Raw genomic sequence first — 19,372 nt, forward strand, 5'->3', positions numbered from 1 at the left:
TCAACAAACATTTGCAGAACAAATAAATAAACAAGTGTGTTAAAATGTGCATTGAGAATCCCAGTACCATGAGTACCACAGCACCCTGTCTTTGTGCTGAGAGTTCCTTAAACTCATGGAAGACTTTTCAAGTCAGGTGGAATAACAATTGGAAAAGATGAGAACGGTCAGTGCTACATCTATACCACTGTATTTTGGGAGTAAATGTATTTAAGAGGTATGAAAATTTGTAAAAAAAAAAAAAAAAATAGAAGACATGTTCCAGACTTGCCTGTAGGACTAAGAAAACTCTTTTTTGGCCATATTGGCTCACATTTCTTTCTATGAATGTCCTTTGCTGTTTCCAGTATCAACCACAATATCTTCTATTCTGTATTAAATCCATTTTCCTTTCCTTTCCCATTTCTTAGCTTCAGACATTCTCCCTATCACTTCCAATCCACCAGGTCACCTAAGGGTGACATTTCCACCTGCTTAGGACCAGTTTCTCTTGTGGAGGATAACCTGGATCTGACAGGCATTTAGCAATAGTAATTGTGCAGAAGAAGGGAACCTAATTGGAATATTCATGTCATTATTCTTAAATGTCACCTCCCTTGTCCAGATTATTGCAACTTCCAGGGTTATTTTCGAAGTCTCGTTTTAACAGCATGACACATCTGGGGTCACATCTCTCCATTTCAAACCCTGAGGAGAAGTTTGCACCTTCTCACCTCAGCTTCCAAGCCTTCGTTTTATTGGTTAGTTCAAAGTCTCCATCTCTGCTCCAAAGTGCCCTCTGGGAGCTGTGGTTGCAGCTGCCCTGTGTAAAGTCCCCACGTGGGCCCTGGATGCTATGTCCACACCCTCAAGTTGATTTCTTTAGCAGAACAACTAAGCCAACATGAAACAAGTAGGCTTTTTCTGATTTCTGGGACAGCTGCCTTACTTAGATTGAATTATATTTAAATAACTTAGGTTTTAAGAGGATCAAATGGGGAATGTTTTCTGAATGGGTTCAAAACGAACTTCCTTGAATCCTTGCTCTCAAACCCTGTTTGCTTGAAGATTTACTAAGCAGCTCATCAGTTAGCCAATAAGTTCTGGCCTAGATTTGAGTCTCTTTTCAAAATGGTTTCACAAGCCCACGGACCCTCACTAGATTTGGGAGGAAAGTCAGGACCCATTTGTTCTTTACTGCACCCTAAAAGTGCACCATTAATGAATTTCAAATAGCAATTACAAAAGGATTTTAACCCAAGTGTTCCAGTTTCCGTGCATTTTTTTTTCTTTTTTATTCCCCAGGGGAAGGCTAGACTTCTCTCCAAACCCTAAGTTGTCATTTAAGTTACCATCAAAGAAATGGTGCTCCCTGGGAATGATTTCACATCTGATCTTTTTCATATGTGTTTAAAGAGGTGCCTGGGTCCTGAAAACCTAACACCTGGCACAAGGAAATACTTAACCAATTCACCATGACCATGCTCAGACACTGCTAGCTTCAAAAAAAAAAAGAAGAAGTATAAGTCACTGCTTTGTCCTGATTTTTGAACGTCGGTAAATAAAATAGAGATAATGATAGAAGATCTGAAGTGAATTGTGGACTTGATACGTGCCAGGTTCTGTGCTAAGCTTACATCGCCTCACTGAATAGTCTAACTCCCCTGGTGTGACTCAGCTGAAGCCTGGAGACCTCATATCCCACATCTGAGTTCCTTCAGCTGAACAGTGATGGAGCCGGGATGTGAAAAGGAATTTGGTTCCAAAGCCAGTGCTCTGCTGCTCTCTTCCCTCAGCATCCTGGACAAGTCCTTACAGAGGAAACAAATTTTCTTCCTATCTACCCCTGATCTTCCACATGTGGGACAACTCTTTGCTGCTCTTAGGAACTGAGACAGGCACAGCATAAGAAAAAGGCAATCAACAAATAAAACAAATCAGTGTTCTTCTTGGCTTTAAGTATATTTTTTTCAAAACTTTAATTTCCTAAAGAACATTGCAGTGGCTGTAATAAAATGTGTAAAGAGCTAATAATATTGACTCATGTAGAAGTAATAATTTTATATGATATGGCATCCAGGAATGAATTTAGTAAATAAAATAACCTCCCATTTATAGGAGCAGATTTAAGGAAATAATTGCTTACCAATTGGTAAGCAAAGGGGAAAATTTAAAAATGTCTGCTTCTATTGCAACTGTGTTCTAAGTGCATGACAACTTCATATGTGAGGAAGGAAGCAGAGCACAGAGCCAGAAAACCAGGACATTAAAGTCACACAAGCTTCAATCCATATAGTCAGGTCATGCTTCTTCATTCAGTTCAAGTAGTACTACTGGGTCATCTACTATGTGCCTGGCATTGTGCCCTCGATCTAAGTTAGAGAACACAGCATGGTCCCTGCTTATGATTCTCCCAGTGAGACTTCACTGTCATAACTCTCAGGCATACAGCATGAGACCTGTTTCTCTGTTATTTAATAACTTATTTCTGAAGTTCTCCTGGAACAATCTGGCCAGTTTCAGGAAAAACTCCACTCCCTCTGGATGAGAACACATTCTCTTCAGGGTGAAGAATCAGTTCAAGTTTTGCTCCCTCCCTTTTTGACTTTCCAAGGTGGCTATTTAAATGACCCCTGGGTCATTTCCAGGGGCTTCTAGGAAAAATGGGATCCTATCTATGACAATGCATTCTCCGCTCTGGCCTCTGCTGGGTTGAAACTCAATGTGTTTGACCTTTATCCTCAGATTCAGGACCTCCCTCCTTGGTCCCTGCTGTTACGAAGACCTTGGGATGTTGGACACAACCACTTTGAGTCATCCTTGTCCCAAATCCAGGCTGCTTTGATTCAGCCATATTCTCTGGGCCTTCCTCTCCCCAGGGTGGATAGAGAACTGTGCTCAGCTTTCTCCACTCACTCAGAGAGCAACCGTCCTTTCAGAGGCTTCCCCCAGGCCACCTTGCCCCTCAGCCAGCCCTGCTGTCCCCTGTGGGCCTTTTCCATAAGGCTTTCTGCTCCTCTGGGAAATCAGGGCTCCTTTCTGCTCTGGGCTTCTCACCTGCTGACCAAGGCATCCATCACTCACCCTGAGGCTGGGGACAGGAGCCCCTTTTCTTTCCTTGACTTCTCCCTCCCCATTTCCCAAATTCCTCTTCAGTCCAGAGAACTGTTAACCTCCTTTTGGGTAGTAAGGAAAATCAGCTCTTAAATCATCAGAAATTCTTTAAAGAAATGTTTTTTGTGGCATAAAGTATATGTGCTAATTTCTTTAGGATTTAAATTCTCAAAACCCTCTTTGCAAATTGATGAACTGAACTTTGTTGACACTAGAGACCTCTTCTCAAAAGATACTGTTAAGAAAATGAACACACAAACCACAGAGGACTTGTTCCAAAATGTATTAAAAACTTCCACAGCTGAACAATACAAACATTCCAATTTTTTAAAGGACCAAAAGACTTGAACCTACACAGCATTAAAGGCATTATAGGAATGGCTAACAAACATGTGGAAGAACGCTGAACATCAGAGGTCATCAGGGATATGTAAGTTAAAGTCACCAGGAGATACCACTTCATATTCATTAGAATGGTTAACATTTACAAGGCTGATACAGCAAGAGAGGCAAGGAAGTAGAGGACCCAGAATTCATATGCTGCTAGTGAGTGGAGGTACCGAGGTACACATACTTGGCAAACGTTTGGGCATTTTCTTATAAATTAAAATACACCTATCCTATGACACTAACCAAAGAGAAATGAAAACAGAAATCCACAAAAGTTCTTGAACCGGAAGTTCATGGCAGCTTTATCAACAATAGCTAAAGCCTGGAAAGTTCTAGAATCTGTCAGCAGAATGGATAAACAAATGTGCTGTATCCAAACAATGGACTGGTACTCAGCAATAGAAAAAAAAATTACTCACAAGAGCACTAAGTTCAAAAACTTATGTTGAACGTAATTAGCCAGACTCAAAACTATAATCCCATGCTTATGAAGTCCCAGAGCAGATAAACCAGACTACTCTGATAGAACGAAATCAGGAAAGTGGCTACCCCTGGTTATAGTGGCTAAGGGGAGTCTTGACTACACCGGGGCTTGTGGGAATCTACCAGATGCAGGAAATGCTCTCTCTCTTCAGTAGGATGGGCTCCACCCACTTGCACTTATGTTCAAAACTTTAAATTTATACATTTTATTGCATATAATTCATTTGCCAACTTAAACAAAAAGGGAAAATTCTTTTCTCCCATAATCTCAATTCTTACAATTCAAAGCTTTGATTTTTTTTTTCCCCAAGACTGCACATGTCTCTACTGAAATGGTTGCTTAGAAAAGCTGTGTGTTTGGGGGGAGGCGGGGAACTAGCTGGCCAGGCTGCAGTTGTGTGTTCATGCTAGCAAGGTAGTGGCAGCACAGCACCAATGTGACAGGACACGGTTGGCCCACAGCCTAGTGGGAGAGACAGATCATAAGCAAAGAACTAAGGAGTGCATAATTATAACTTCCAAGAGCCGTGACCAAGCAAGGCGCAATAATAGAGAATTATTTTGGAGGGAAATGTGACTTAGGCAGTGTGGTCACAGGAGACTTCTCTGATGATGTGATATTAAAACTGAAAAATGAAGAATACCTAATCAGATGAAGTACTGGGGCCAAGTGTCCTGGGTAGAAGAGATGACACAGAAAACATCCCTCAACACATGAGACCTTAGTGTGGGCACAGAAACTGCAGGAATGGGTGTAGCCAGCGAGGGTTGATTGGAAGTGAGTGGAACTAGATACATTAGGAAAGCAACCCAAGTAAGCTTTCAAGGTGGGTCATGTGGAGAGTTTACACTTTGTTCTAAATGCAATACAAAGTTATTTAAAATTGTAAGCTGGGGAGTTTCAACTTATGATTTTTCTAGAAATAGTTTCCCTAAAATATGAGTGATATATAATAAACTGCACATATTAAAACTATAAAATCTGAAACATTTTGACACATATATAAAGCTGTGAAACCATCAACAGAATCAAGATAGTGAATACATTCAACATTCCCAAAATTCTCCTCATTCTCCTTTGTAATTATTTCCTACTACCCTGGCTGGTCCCTAACCACATCCCCAGGCAACCACTGATCTGCTTTGGGTTACTGTCAAACAGTTGCATTTTCTGTAATTTGTTATAAAAGTAATTATACATAATGTTCTCATTTCATATGGCTTCTTTTACTCAGCAGTTATTTTGAGATTAATTCGTGTTATTGAGCATATGGATAGATTATTCCTTTTCATTGCTGAATAGTATCCCATGTCTGAATAGACCACAATTTGTTCATCCATTTACCTTTGGATGGACATTTCAATTATTTTGATTTGGGGGGGCAATAATAAAGAATAATTGTCCCCGGTTTTGGCTATTGCGAACAAAACCATTATGACCATTTGTGTACGAATCTTAATATAGATATAGATCTTCATTTTTCTTGGGCATATAGAATTGGAAGATCTGGATCAAGTGGTAACTATACTTAACATTTTAAAATCCAGAAAACTGTCTCCCAAAATGGTTATACCATTTTACATCTATACCAGTGGTGAAGGAGAGTGACAAGTACTTCCACATTCTCACCAAAACTTGAAATGTTAACTTTTTATAATTTTAAATATTCTAATATGGTATGCAGTCTTATTTAATAGTGACTTTTAATTTGCATTTTTTTCAATGCAGATTGATTCTAATAAGGTGGGTCATCTTCTCATATGTTTGTCATCTGTGTATTTTCTTTGATGAAAGCATCTATACAAATCTTTGTTGCCATGTTGTGTTTTTATTATTGAGTTTTGAGAGTTCCTACGTTATGAATATAAGTTTTTATCAGATATATGAATTGCAAATATTTTCTCTTGGTTTGTTTTCATTCACTTAATGCTTTTTTGGAAGAGCAAATGTTTCTAGTTTAGTGAAGTCTAATTTACCAATTTGTTCTTTCATGGGTCATGCTTTTGACATCTAAGAAGCCTCTGCCTACCACTAGGTCAGACAGATTTTCTCTTACCTTTCCTTCTAGAAAGTATATAGATTTAGTTTTTACCTTTAGACATATTATCTATTTTTAACTATTTTACAAATGGTGTTAGATGTAAGATGTTTATTAGTCAGTTTTCCATTGCTATGACAAGATACCTTGAGATGATCAACTTAAGAGAAGGAAATGTTTATTTTGTCTTACCCTTTCAGTTCATGGTTGGCTGACTCTGTTGCTTTTGGTCATAACATCATGGCATGGAGTTCATAGTGGAGCAAAGCTACTCATCTCATGACTGTTGGGAAACAAAGGAAGAGAGAAGAGGGATTGGAGTTCCAATATCCTCTTCAAAGACATGCTCTCAATGGCCTAATTTCTTGCCATAGGCTCAAACTCCTAAAAGTTCCATTCCCTCCCAATAATGTCATAGGTTGGTGACCAAACTTTCAAATGATGAGCCTTGGGGGACATTTAAGAGGCAAACCATAACAAGATGTCACTTTTCTTTCTTTTTTTCTTTTTTCTTTTTTGTCTTCTAAGTATCCAATTTTTCTGGTACCATTTTTTAAAATACTAACTTTTCTCCATAGAATTGTCTTTATATTCTTGTCAAAAACCAGTAGCTCACATATGTGTAGGTTTATTTCTGAATTCTCTGTTCTGTTCCCTTGATCTTTTTGTCCAACTCTACAGCAATACTACCCTGTCTTTAATTGCTTTTAATTGGGTTTACAGTAGGACTTGAAATCTTCTTATAGTAATGGCAATGTAATCTCTCTATTCTTTCATTTTTAACCTATTTGTATCTGCCCTTGGTACCATGATGTAGAACGAGGCAAGATAATAGCTGGAGCAATTGTAGGGTTCATTTCTGTTGCATTCTATCTCTCAAGGATCACTGTCTAATATCTTACAAATTGTTGTTTCATAGATTGTTGTCTGGTTTTTAATATCAGGTGGGAGAGTAAACCCAATCACTGTTATTACATCTTGGTTAAAAACCATGAAAATTTATATTTTTAAAGACTACATTAGCCTGTGAAGAATAAACTGGAAGGTAAGTGAATTTCTCTGAAAGTCATGTTGTTGATTTTTTTTTAATCAGTAAAATATACTCATTATAGCTAAAGTCTATCTTAGTGTTATTATAAACATTAAATGAGATAATATGTACAGTGTACACAGGAAATTCATTCCACTTTTTCCTCAATGTGTAAAGATGATAAACAATTCAAAGACTATTCATTTTCTACCTCCAGGTGCAAACACATAATAAATGTTTGCTGTTGAAAATTCAGTCCCCTTGTCAGATGGCAAAATAATCTAGCCAACAATGACATCAAGATGTCCAGTTAAATAGAGCTGGTTAAAAAACAATAGCAGCATATGTATACCTATTGGCCTAGTAAATTTTTACAGAAGAGTCCTACAAAGGATGAGGGAGCCGGAGAAAATGGTGAAGGCACTAAGGGGATAAAACTGAGAGGAAACTTTTACAGTTTGCTTTTAGGCTTGAAGGGTATTTGTAGGACAATAAAATGAACTTGGAACCACCTCTGATGAAAATTCTAGCAGGAGTAATGCATGCTTTTTATTTCAGAGCACACAGAAGTCTCTAGAACAAAACTTCCCTAAAAGGAACACATTTCAAGACAGCTGTTAATTGTCCAAACAGGGAGAGAAGATAAAAATTGTCTGAATTTTAAAAATCAGAGACTTGATTTTTATAGTTCTTAAACACATGAGCACAAGTGAATTCTCTCCCTTTTTGAATATGAGAATTCACTCTCACCCCTCAACCCTCCTAAATAAATGACTGAAGTAATCCATCTTCATGTCCAACTATACTGAAGGACATGCTTGCTCTGATCTTAGATTGTATCATTTCCAGTACTGGTAGCCTTGAGCCAACTCTAAAATAAGTGCTTATTATTTTAACAGTTTATCAAGTAATTTCCAAGAGGCTCTTCTATGCTGTTTATGTTGGAAAGTTGTTTCTGCCTAAGATTATTTACTCTAAGCAGTGTATGTGGTGAGAGTCCATGCTGATCCAATGCAGTTTACTCCAAATTTCATGTATATGAGAGCTCATTTGGGGGACATTTTCATTTTTTTAAGCAAAATGGTTGATTAGCAAATCCCACAGTGAGGTAAGTCCCCAGCTCAGCCCTTCAAGTGTTTACTAGCTACTTTTTGGCTTCTGAAATATTTACCATAACAAGCAAAGCCTTAATCAAATCAGCAAAGGTTTTCAATTACAATGTTCAGCTTCCCTCATTCTAAATTCATGCCAATGATCTCCATCAGCATGGATGTCTGGATGCAAAGAACAAGGAAATGGAATAAAACCCCCTTTTTATTTCTCCAGTGAAAGAGGAAGTTACAAATAATGATGAGTTTTTTTGCTTTTGAATTCAACAGCTCAGCTAACAAAAATGAACATAGTGTTGTCTCTCAAACCAAAGTGATTTAATTCCCTGAAAATAGTCAATCATATCCACTGAACTGGTCCCTCTCCCTGCATATTTTCTATTTCGATCCTCACTTTGTTCATGAAACAGCAATGATGATTTAGAGTGACATGTTGTTGCTATGGAATCTTATTTCTCTCTGCTTTTAGTCTATTGAGGACGTGTGAGCTCTTAAATGTCTTTGCATGAGTTATGGCTCAAACACACTGATGCACTGATGGGCTGGGCAGCTGTTCAAACCCAAACTCAAACCAGGGATGGTTACAGAGTCAAAGGTTGGGGTGAGAGCTGTGCAGCACATAAAATAAAAACCAGGCAAATGTTTAAGTCATGGCCTGTAACTTTATCTTGAAGGATTTTGATGAGTCAAGCACTACTGCTGTGGTTTGGGATGGTTTTAGCCTCAACATCCACAGATCTTATTTATTCCATGTATGAGATTCTGAACTGTTTCTCCTAAGTTTCATAAGAACAAGGGTTCTGCACTGAGGAAAGTTCATCTTCTCCTGACCCGGCAGCACATATCTCTACACCTAAAGGAAAGATTCAGCTCAGTTGTCCTGATATCAAACATTGGCTATGTGTTACCCCACAGAGGAATTTCATAGCCAATTCACTAGAATGCTCTCTCTGCAAGGACCGGAACAATATTTGCTTTATTTATTGCTGTCTAGCTAGGTCTTTAACTGGGGACTAACTGCATAATAGGTGATCAATACATATGTGTTTAAATGGCTGAATAGAATCATAGAAACTTATTATTGGAAAGGAGCTGAGCCCCGCTGATTCTACTTCCCAACCACTTCAGGTATCGCTTCTACAGAATAATGACCACTGGTCTCACATCTTCTGGAATCCCTGCAGACCTGAGACACCCAGCCCCCACTGTGTAGAAAGCAGTCTGTTCCATCTGCAGAGGTCTTTCATTGCTCAAAAGTTTCATCTTACGTGGAATCTCCATCATCTCCTGTGTCTTCTTTACTTAATTCTTACTCTTTCCTCTAGCATGATATCTTTGTCTTTCTTCTTTCTTTCTTTCTTTCTTTCTTTCTTTCTTTCTTTCTTTCTTTCTTTCTTTCTTTCTTTCTTTCTCTCTTTCTTTCTTTCTTGGCCTCTGACAATGCTTCAGTAGCAAGAGGTGGATCTCACAACCCCCCTTGGAGCCCAGATGGCATGAAGCAGAGTACAAATAACTGAATGGGGTAACAGAACCAGGAAGTCGCTCTTTTACAGAATAGCTAGTTTTTAGGACACTGTTCAGACCTACAATTTTAAAGATTGCATGATACTAATAGAGTAATTAGACTTCATTACAGTGTATGAGGTTACTGGACCTTAGGGGAAAAAATCTCCATTTTAATTTGGCCTGACACAAGGTTTTGAAGAACTAAGATTCTCAAGGAATTATATGTTAATTTTGATCAGGTCAGATCCTTGGAATTGAAACTTAATTAGTCATACAGCTCTTTTTAATTGAGTACCTACTCTGTGCCATCACCTAATTTTCCTATACTGTATTAAGGCTTTATTACTAAACTCTAAGATTTATTGAGTGCTAGTGCCCTGCAAACGTTATCCCATCGAATTCCCACAATGAACCTATGAAGAAGGTTTGGATAGTATGCTGACTCACATAAGAGGAGATATAGGTTCAGTGAGCTTGAGTAACCAATGTAAGGTCACTAGCAAGAATGTCACAGGGTCAGGCTTCAACTTCAGATCTGTCCAGCACCAAAGTGCTCTTAATCTCTAGGCCATCTATTTCCAATGACAAATAATTTCCTGCAGGTTCAATTTGTTTTGGCATACCTCACAGTGCCTTTCCCACAGCCAGTGCTCAATATATAGATGTTGAATAATGAACATACTTGATGGGTGTTGACTTTGAATCAGAGAACGATTCACAGCTTGAAATGCTGTACCTCAGGTTTCACGTTGTGTTGGTCAGTTTTTGTTGCTGTGACCAAAATGCCAGACAAGAACAACTTAGAGGAGGAAAAGTTTAACTGGGTTCAAGCTTTCAGAGGTTCAGACAATGGTGGGCTGACTCCACTGTTCTGTGCCCAAGGTGAAGCATCATGGTGGAGGGGCATGGTGGAAGAGTGCTGCTCTGCTCATGGTAGCCAGGAAGCAGAGAGAGAAGGGGAAGGAGCCACAGGGAAGATGAACCCTTCCTGGGTATGCCCTCAGTGACTCACCTCCTTCAGTCACCTACACCCTACACCACACAGTCAATCCACTCTAACTAGAATGGACTGAGTAGGTACAGCTCTCTACTAATCATTGTACTTCTAAACATTCCTGCATTAACTTTTGAGGGGGGACATCTGATATCCAAACCATGACACATGTCTATGACATGAGGGAATTGGGCTGAATCATCTAAGTTTCCTCCTGGTCTTAAGAAGATCTGCTGCTAGTCTGGGAATGAGGAAGAATTGGATCTTAATAGCCACAGACAAGAAGGAAGAGCATGACATGAGTGGCAATATGAGCCAATACAGCATTCCTTTGAACAGAATGTTCCCTCTGCCCAAAATACCCTTTCCCCACTTGCTTACTTGGCAAATATCCAATGAGCAGCTCAGCTGGCCTCCCCTCTGTGAAACTGTCCTTGACCTCTCCCTTGGAACTCTCCCCGCACATAATTATTTCCTCCTTAGGGCCCCCAAGTACACTCTGCACGATGTGTGATTGTTTGAATATGGGCCTGTCTTCCCATCCTTGCACCCGAGACTCTAAGAGGCTCCATAAAGGCAAGAATGGCATCATATTCCTCTCCAGGCCCTTTTTTAGAGCCTGGCATGTAAAGCAAGCCTTCAATAAATGTTTTTACAGTGGTGGAATGAATTAGTAGAGCATGCATAGAGGAGTGGGGGGGGCAATTTGACCTTAATGGAAAATTTATGCCAGAAAAGAGTAAGAAATTACGTTAGTAAGATAGGATGAAGGTTGCAGTTCAATAGCAGGCTTCGAGGCCTAGGACAGAGGCAATGCAGAGCAATGGTACCATTCTTAGGTGGGGAAGTGAGAAGAAAATCAGTGAAAGAGTTAGGGTAAACTTGAATCTCATTTACAAAATGAGTAAAGATAATGAACTTGCTGCCTTCCTGCATATGCTGTTAATAAATCCACATCTCATTTGCTGTATGTGACATTTACATGCATTTAAAAATATTGTAGAATAGTCTGATTTGAAATTGTTTTTCTTATTTTAGGGAAATGAATTTTTAATAAATTTCTAACAGAGCAAACTAACTATTAACTAGGATAAAGCAAATTTGAAAAAGTCTAGCTGGTTATTCCTGGCATATGTAGGACCCAGAGCAGTGCCTTACCCATATCAAGTATTCATTTAGTTTGTTGAATGTCAAGTTGGTATTGCGTTGTGGCTGACTTCACTCCGGTCACTCATATGAGCAGAGGAAAACAGCAGTCCCCAGATCTAAAAAATCAGTGATTGTCTTAGAAGATTAAAAGCTTAAAAAATCAATTAGAGGTTGAAAGGCTTTAGTGTTTATGTTGGAATATAGAACATATAAGTTTATATCAATATGCTTATCTTTTTAATTCTCTGAAATGAAAAATTATATTAAAAGATGTGCATTGTAAGAGCACTTGTCAAATGACTATGGTAGATGGTAGCTCAGAAATGCATTCCATCACCAGCCAGACAACCCACACCCAGTGGAAGCAAATGAACCCATGACATCTCTTTAAAAGCCCAACAGACCCCTTTATCTGGTGCATTGTGGAGAAGCTATGCTGGAAAATCAGTTCAAGCTCATGGATGGAGGTGGTCTAGCCCTGTTTCCTCACGTGATAGGCCCTATTACTGTGTTGTTGCATCATTTTGCAATCTTGGGATTTAAATTCATAATTTGTTTCAGAATAAAGAATTTTCTTTCTAACATGAAGAAGCTGAAAGATTGTGTGTGTGTGTGTGTGTGTGTGTCTGATTTTGAATAATTAAGCCCCTCAATGACTAAGCATGACGCCATTAGACAAACAATATGTGCAGTTGCCTAATGCAGTGCCCAAGGACCTGATGTCACCACCTCTGCCTCTGAATTTATGCCTAGGAAAGGGTGAGGTTTTATCTAGGAGTCCTAGATTCTTACAAGGATTTCCATAATTACCTCTATCTATGTGTGGGCCTATGCAGTTCTCCCGAGCTTGGTTTCCTTATTCATATTTATTACTTTTAAATGTGTAGCTAATTACTAGGATATTATTTCAGAAATAAATGGAAATTCACCTCAGTCTCTGGTGTTCTCATCTCTAGTGAATGTGCAAGGGAAAGAACTGAGGAAAAGGTGACAGCCTCTTTCCTTATACTCAGAAACCTTGTCATAATGTAAATTTTAGCTAGAAATTGGTTATTACATACTAGGTCTTTGAACCAAGTCCTGGTTATTAAAATTCTAAAAGATCTCACGATAGCAAGGTCTCTCTCCTTGTATATATTCTTATAGGTGCTTGTAAATTTAGTGGGTAAATCTGAATCATGTCAAAATGATCCCATTCCTCACTGATGTTCATGTATATTTCAAAGATAACTTATCTTCATTCCTGATTTTGATCTTCCATTGGTAGTGGCTCCTAACTCCCTGGATTTATGTTTCTCTGCCCCCAGCCTCTTTGAAAGTAGTTAATCTTCCCCCCAGTTGTGAGTGTAGTGTAGTAGAAAAGAACATGGGCTTTGGTGCCTGTGGCAGTTATTAGACTGCTCATTAAATATTTCTGATTCTCCCTTCGGGCACAATTGGTTTTTACCTCCCTGCTCCCTTGCAGGAAGAGATGTTCATATGGCTTGTTTCAGTCAAGAAAATGAAAGCGTAAGCTATGTGGCCACTTCCAGGTGGAAAGCTGATGAGCTTACATGTCATTTGCCTTGTCACTCTTTCCTTTTCTTCTGCTCCATAATCAGAAAGCTTGGAGATGAGACGGAGTCATACTCATTTGGAATCCCTCTAGTCAGGACAATACAGAACAAAATTTCAACTCACATAAAATAATTTGTTATTTTTAAGTCACTGAAACTTGGGGGTTGGTTGTTATCCCAGCAGATCCTAACTTGTGCTGACTGATGCAGGACTACACATTCCTTCTCTGATCCTGAATAACTTACATAATTTCTCTGAGTACCTCAGGAAGTCTTCTGTAGATCAAAGAAAATTAGGTGAGTAGAGTGATTTGCATGTATCAATATTCATTTCCTATCATTCTTCTCCTTTACCTACAAGGAGAAAGAAGGTATCTATATAACACTTGATTGTGCTGGAATGAGTCCTGCAATATAGAAGGTGCAAAATAAACAAATAGGAATATTTAGATGGTGTACTTAGGGAGTAACTTATTTAAAAGACCCTTTAGGCCAGGTATAGTGGCTCAAACCTATAATCCCAGCTACTTGGGACACTGAGGCAGGAGAATCTCAAGTTTGAGGCCAGCCTGATGACTTATCAAGACTCCATCTCAAAATAAAAAAATCAAAAGGGCTGGGGATGTAGCCCAGGGGTAGAGCACCCCCAGGTTCAATCCCCAATACCCAAAAGAATAATGACCCTTTGGGAATTACTTTGCAATATGAAATATGAAAGACCTTTTGTTTTCTATAAATTCTCTTTCATCAGGTTTTCTGAGGCATTGTTGGACAAGGAGTCAGGTTGGATGAAGAAGACAATACAGTCTGCATTGGAATTTTAACCCCTGCTCAGCCAGCAATCAACCTGAGTGATCCTGAACTGAATGAGCAATTTGTAGCATCCTTAGTGGAGGTGACCTGACCTCACTGACCTCCACATCAGCCAGACCTCTCTTGGAGAGTTGGGCTCTTCCCTGAGCATCACTTTGAGAAGAGTATTAACAAACTGGAATGTACACAAGTGACTGGTGGTGGTGGCAGGTGCAGAAAGAAGAGCAAGATACTAAGAAGTTGGGAAGCTGCTACTTAAGGCTCCAAACTCCCTAACGCTGTTGGAAAGTTAATTAAAATAGAAATTATTTGCATTCTCAGTACTTTAGTGGACAAAGTGAATAAAAATGTTGCCAGTGGATGAGCCAGAGTCTATGCTGTGACCTTTTAGTAAGAGGAATAACTCCCCATTCACTCGTTTACAAATCACAGGGGGGAAAAGAAACCTGAAATTACTAAGCAAATGGAAAAGCATTAAAATGGGGGTTTGTCACTCCATTTCATCATGAGCTGCATTAGCAAAAGCAGAAAGAGACTGAGCATTAGACAGAAGGAAGAGAAGTCCATAAGATTAAGAGAGAGGGAGTGATGAGCAGGGAGCCAGGACAGATCTCTTCTGCAAAGATTTGGGAGCTCTTATTCCAGAGCTTAGAGGAGGAACCTAATTCCAGAAGAAGCTGCTGTAAAGGTGGGCATGGCACCAGGGTCCCTGAGTTTCACAGACAATAAGCAGGATGGAATTGGTAAGGAAACAGAAGTTCTTGAGTTAAAGAAGGCTAGGAGACTCAGAACCAGAAGAGATTAGTTTCAGAGACTAGTCTGAGATAAAGACCCCAGATTTTCTGTAAAATATCTTATAAAATTTGGCTTTACTTGCTAGATCTATAATTGTCTCCCCTGTATGTTTTGCTCCCTGAGCAACTCAGTGGAAAGGTGGCTTTTTCCACATCCAAGGCAAGTAGGACAGAAAGAAGTTATTGATGACTTTTTTCCTTCATTCTACAATAAGCATTGAACACATATATGCTGGTCAGCATGCTAGGTGGTAATGATACAGAAATCATAGTGAAAGCCTCTGTCTAAAGAATGTCACTGGCTAGTGGAGGTAATAGAGTTGGAAATAGATGGTTATGGCTTGGACACCTCACAAGGTGTCCCCCCAAAGTCTCACGTATGAGACAATGCAAGAAGGTTTGGAGGAGAAACAATTGGGTTGTAGCCTTAACATAATCAGTGAATTAATACCTGGTGGGATTAATTGAGTGGTAACTGGAAGCAAGTGGGGTGTGACTAGAGGAAGTGGTTCATTGGGGGCATGGCTATGGGGTATATATTCCGTATCTAGAGAGTAGAGTCTCTCTCTCTGCTTTCTGATCACTGTGAGCTGCTTCCCTCTGCCACACTCTTCTGCCATGATGTTGTCTTATCTTGAGTCCTAAGGAATGTAGTCTGCTGTCTATGGACTGAAACCTCTGAAACCTGAGCCTCCTCTAAAATTGTTTTGGTTGGGTCTTTTAATCACAGTGGCAAAAAAGTTGATTAAAACATAGACTATTAAACTAGAGTGTATGATGCAAGTGGAATGATGGAGGTGAAATTCGGGAAGCTTCTGGGAAGAGCAACCAACTCAGAGGAAAGGGGTGAGAAGCAAGAGGTGGGAAGGGTTGAGGAGGAGATGACTTCATTCACAACCAAGTCTTAGAAGATGGGTGGGCATCAACCAGGACAAGAGAAGTCTGCCCATGCAGGATGATATGCGCAGTTACTCCAGTCCACAATGGGGCACAGGTAGAGGCAAGAGGTAAGACTAGGGATTGGGCAGCCCCAATTATGGTAGACCTTCCTGGGCACACACTTCATTCTAAGGAAAAAGGGGGGCCCTTAAAGGGCTTTATGTAAGGAAGTGATACTTTCAACTTTTCATAGCCATTCTCTTTAAGAAGATGGCTCACGGGGTAGGGAGGTGGATTTGAAGAGAAGAGAATGGGGGTGAGGGAATGAGTCAGGAGGCTGTGGCAGCAATCCATGTGGGAGATGATGAAGGCCTGAACAGCTTTCATGTCACTGAGGAGAGATCCTGGGACCAAGTCCCAGAACAAAGTAACCTTGAGCCTTTTGTTGGTTTGTTTATGGATCTCATTCTTCCAACAAACATTAGAGTGACATTTATGGTGGGGCACTGAGGGGGCAGAGAGGGGCAGCGGGGCCAGTGGTCTGGTGTTTATCACATTTTCCCTGCTCAGAGGCTCTCCGAGTGGAATCTTTCCTCTTGATTGCTCCTTTGCTGATGTAAGGATAGATAGTGGTTGGGGTGGGAGCCTCCCATGCTGCAGCATGCCTGGCTCACTCCACAGATCTTGCTGATGCAACAGGGAATTTCTCCTCTGGAGTGTGGCTGGAATGAGCACCATGTCTCTTGGGAGCTCCCAGGAGCGCTCAGACTCTATGGAAAACTTGGCATCCAAGGGATAAAGAAACAAGGACAAAAATGGCTGGCAGTCTTTAGAAGATAAGAATGGGGGTTCATTTGACCCAAACTGACTTTAATTCAGAACTCTTTAGGATCTGTAATAGCGTAGAGCCAGCAACACTATTTTCTTAGACAGTGCTTCTTCAGGATGGTGCTGTAAGAATTCCAAGGCAGATATATTACAGTGGATGCATCAGAGAGAAAATGGTTTGGTTCTTTTTGTAAAGAATTGGTGGTGTTGATGTCAGTGTGTAAATGAAATGAATGACTGCTATCCATAATGAATATCTGCCACCTTGCTTTTCCTTTTCTTAATTCATCTCTCACTCTCTAAAGTGCTTGTGCTTAGGAAAGAGAATGGCACAAACTCCCCCGATGGATCTCTGGCCCCAAAGATTCAGATCAACCTGGAGAGATCTACAAGGCCCCTTTCTTTGGTGCTGGGGTCGATGCCAGTTCATGTTTTGGTGTGTGACTAAGGAAAGCAATACAACCACACAGAGGAATGGGGCTGAGATGGATGGACAGCATTAAACTGGGGAAGTACAGGTAGAAGGGGGAGGAGAGAAAATATTTTTCCCTCTTACCCAAGTACATATCAACTATTCTTCTAAAATGTTAGTTGACCACAACTATTATAATGATCATTCAGAAAGTATGGGAGTTCTTAAAACAAGACCAACTTCAACTTGGGCAAGCTCATCCACCAGTGCTATAACACTGTGCCCTGATCCCACCCCTACTGTCTTCTATCATCACAGAAGCTCAGAGAAGGAATGATTAGGAAGTCTACTACTATTACTGTTGCAGCTAACCTTTACTAGGCCCCCATTTTGAGCCCAGAGTATTTTTTCCCCATTAAGTTTCCTAACCTAAGGACCCTCCTGTTCCCGATACTTCACTGCCTTTCACTTGATTTCTCAGCAGCATTCACCAGAGCAACACAAACTTCTTTTGCAGAACTTCCTCCTTTCTCCATCCTGAGATACTACTCTCTCCCAGTTGGTCTCCTGCCTCTCTAACACCACATCTCCATCTTTTTTGCTGAGTTTAGTATATTGGTGTTTCTCAGGGTTAAAACCTGGGCCCTCCTTTCTTCCCTATCCATGTTTTTGGCGAGGTGATCTCATCCTTCCCCTCAATTTAGATTCCGCTCAGGCTGATGACTCTGAAATATGAATCTCCTGCTAAGATCGCTCCTCAGAATTCCAGGCTCTCTTATCTCAACTGTGACTTGATATCTCTACTTGTATGTCTCACAGGGAGACCTTACTTATCCAAAATTGAACTTTCAATTCTCCTCCAACCAATTCCTACTTCTGTCATCTACATCTTCTCGTCTCCTCTCTCTTTCTCGGGTCTCTCAGCAAGTTTGGTCAATTGTATCTCCACTTTTCTTGCCACCACCTTGCCAGACTCCATCCTCTCTTTCCTGGATTTCTGCAGTGGTTTCTGACTAGCCTCCCCATCCCCATTCCTGCTTCCCTATGGGCTATTGTTCTCTACTCAGCAACTGGAATGGCTATTAAAATTCCTAAGACAACTTAAGTCCCCTGCTGCTGAATATACCCTAGTGGCTTTCCTTGAACTTTGAACAAAATACAAACTCTTTACTTTAGCAAATTTCAAGGTGGCTCATGTGTACTGCTCCAGCCTTATCCTGTCCCTGCCACCCTCATTGTTTCCATCCAGGTCATTCTGGCATTCTCTTAGTATCTAGAATTGACCAGGTCTTGCTGAGGGCAAGTCTTTGCACATTTCTGGAGCACACTTCCATTTGCTGTCTGCATGGCTGGGTACTTCACATTCTGTAGGCTGCAACTCACATATCACCTCCTCCAGAAAGCCTTCCTGATCTAAAGCAGACCACTACTATCACTCTTCATCAAGGAATCATTTTTGTTTCTTACATGCCTCCAATTACAATATAACATTTTAGTTTCTTTGTTCAGTTTTTATATCTTCTTAACATCCCTGTAAACATGAATTTTCTGTTCATTTTTTATTCCTAACCACTAACAGTGCCTTGAATGTGATAGGTGTTCAACATATACCTGTCAAATGAAAGAATGACAAACTTGTGCTATGACTCCTATGTACATTATTTTTAATGTTCACAAGGAGCCTGAGAGAGAGAGAAAGAGAGAGAGAGAGAGAGAGAGAGAGAGAGAGAGAGAGAGAGAGAGAGAGAGAGATATTACCCTAATTCCATTGTATGGATAAGAAAAATGAGGTTTCCCACTGTGGGTAATTTTACCAAATCCACAGAAATAATAGGTGGAAAAGCTGGGATTTGACCTTGGGCTGTCCAAATCTAGGAGCTGAATACAATGTGGGAGGCTATGTGAGAGAAAGGGGGAGGGGAGAAACAGACATGGGGGGGGGCATAAACTCAATCATACTTTGTGATTTATAATGTCTCCATATCTTTATATGGAGATCCTGGTTCTTTTCTTCAGTCTTTAAAATCACCTGTTCCAGAGATTTTTTTTTTTTTTTAAGGATAAAACAGAAAGTTAAGGAAATTGGAATTTGAATTCACTTCAGGGTCAAGGAAGCATTTAAATCCATCTTTCCTCTGTTAGCTTACCGTGACTTCCCACGGTCTGAGTCTCATGATTTGATCCTCCTTCATCCCTTCATATCTACATCAAAAAGAATAGAATTTCCAAATTGGCAGTTTGTGATAGTCCTCTGTGACTCAGTTTCCCACAGCTCTGGAGTGAGATTGCTATATAGT

Source organism: Sciurus carolinensis, chromosome 11 (assembly GCF_902686445.1).
Source record: "Sciurus carolinensis chromosome 11, mSciCar1.2, whole genome shotgun sequence".
NCBI classification, from domain to species: Eukaryota; Metazoa; Chordata; class Mammalia; order Rodentia; family Sciuridae; genus Sciurus; species Sciurus carolinensis.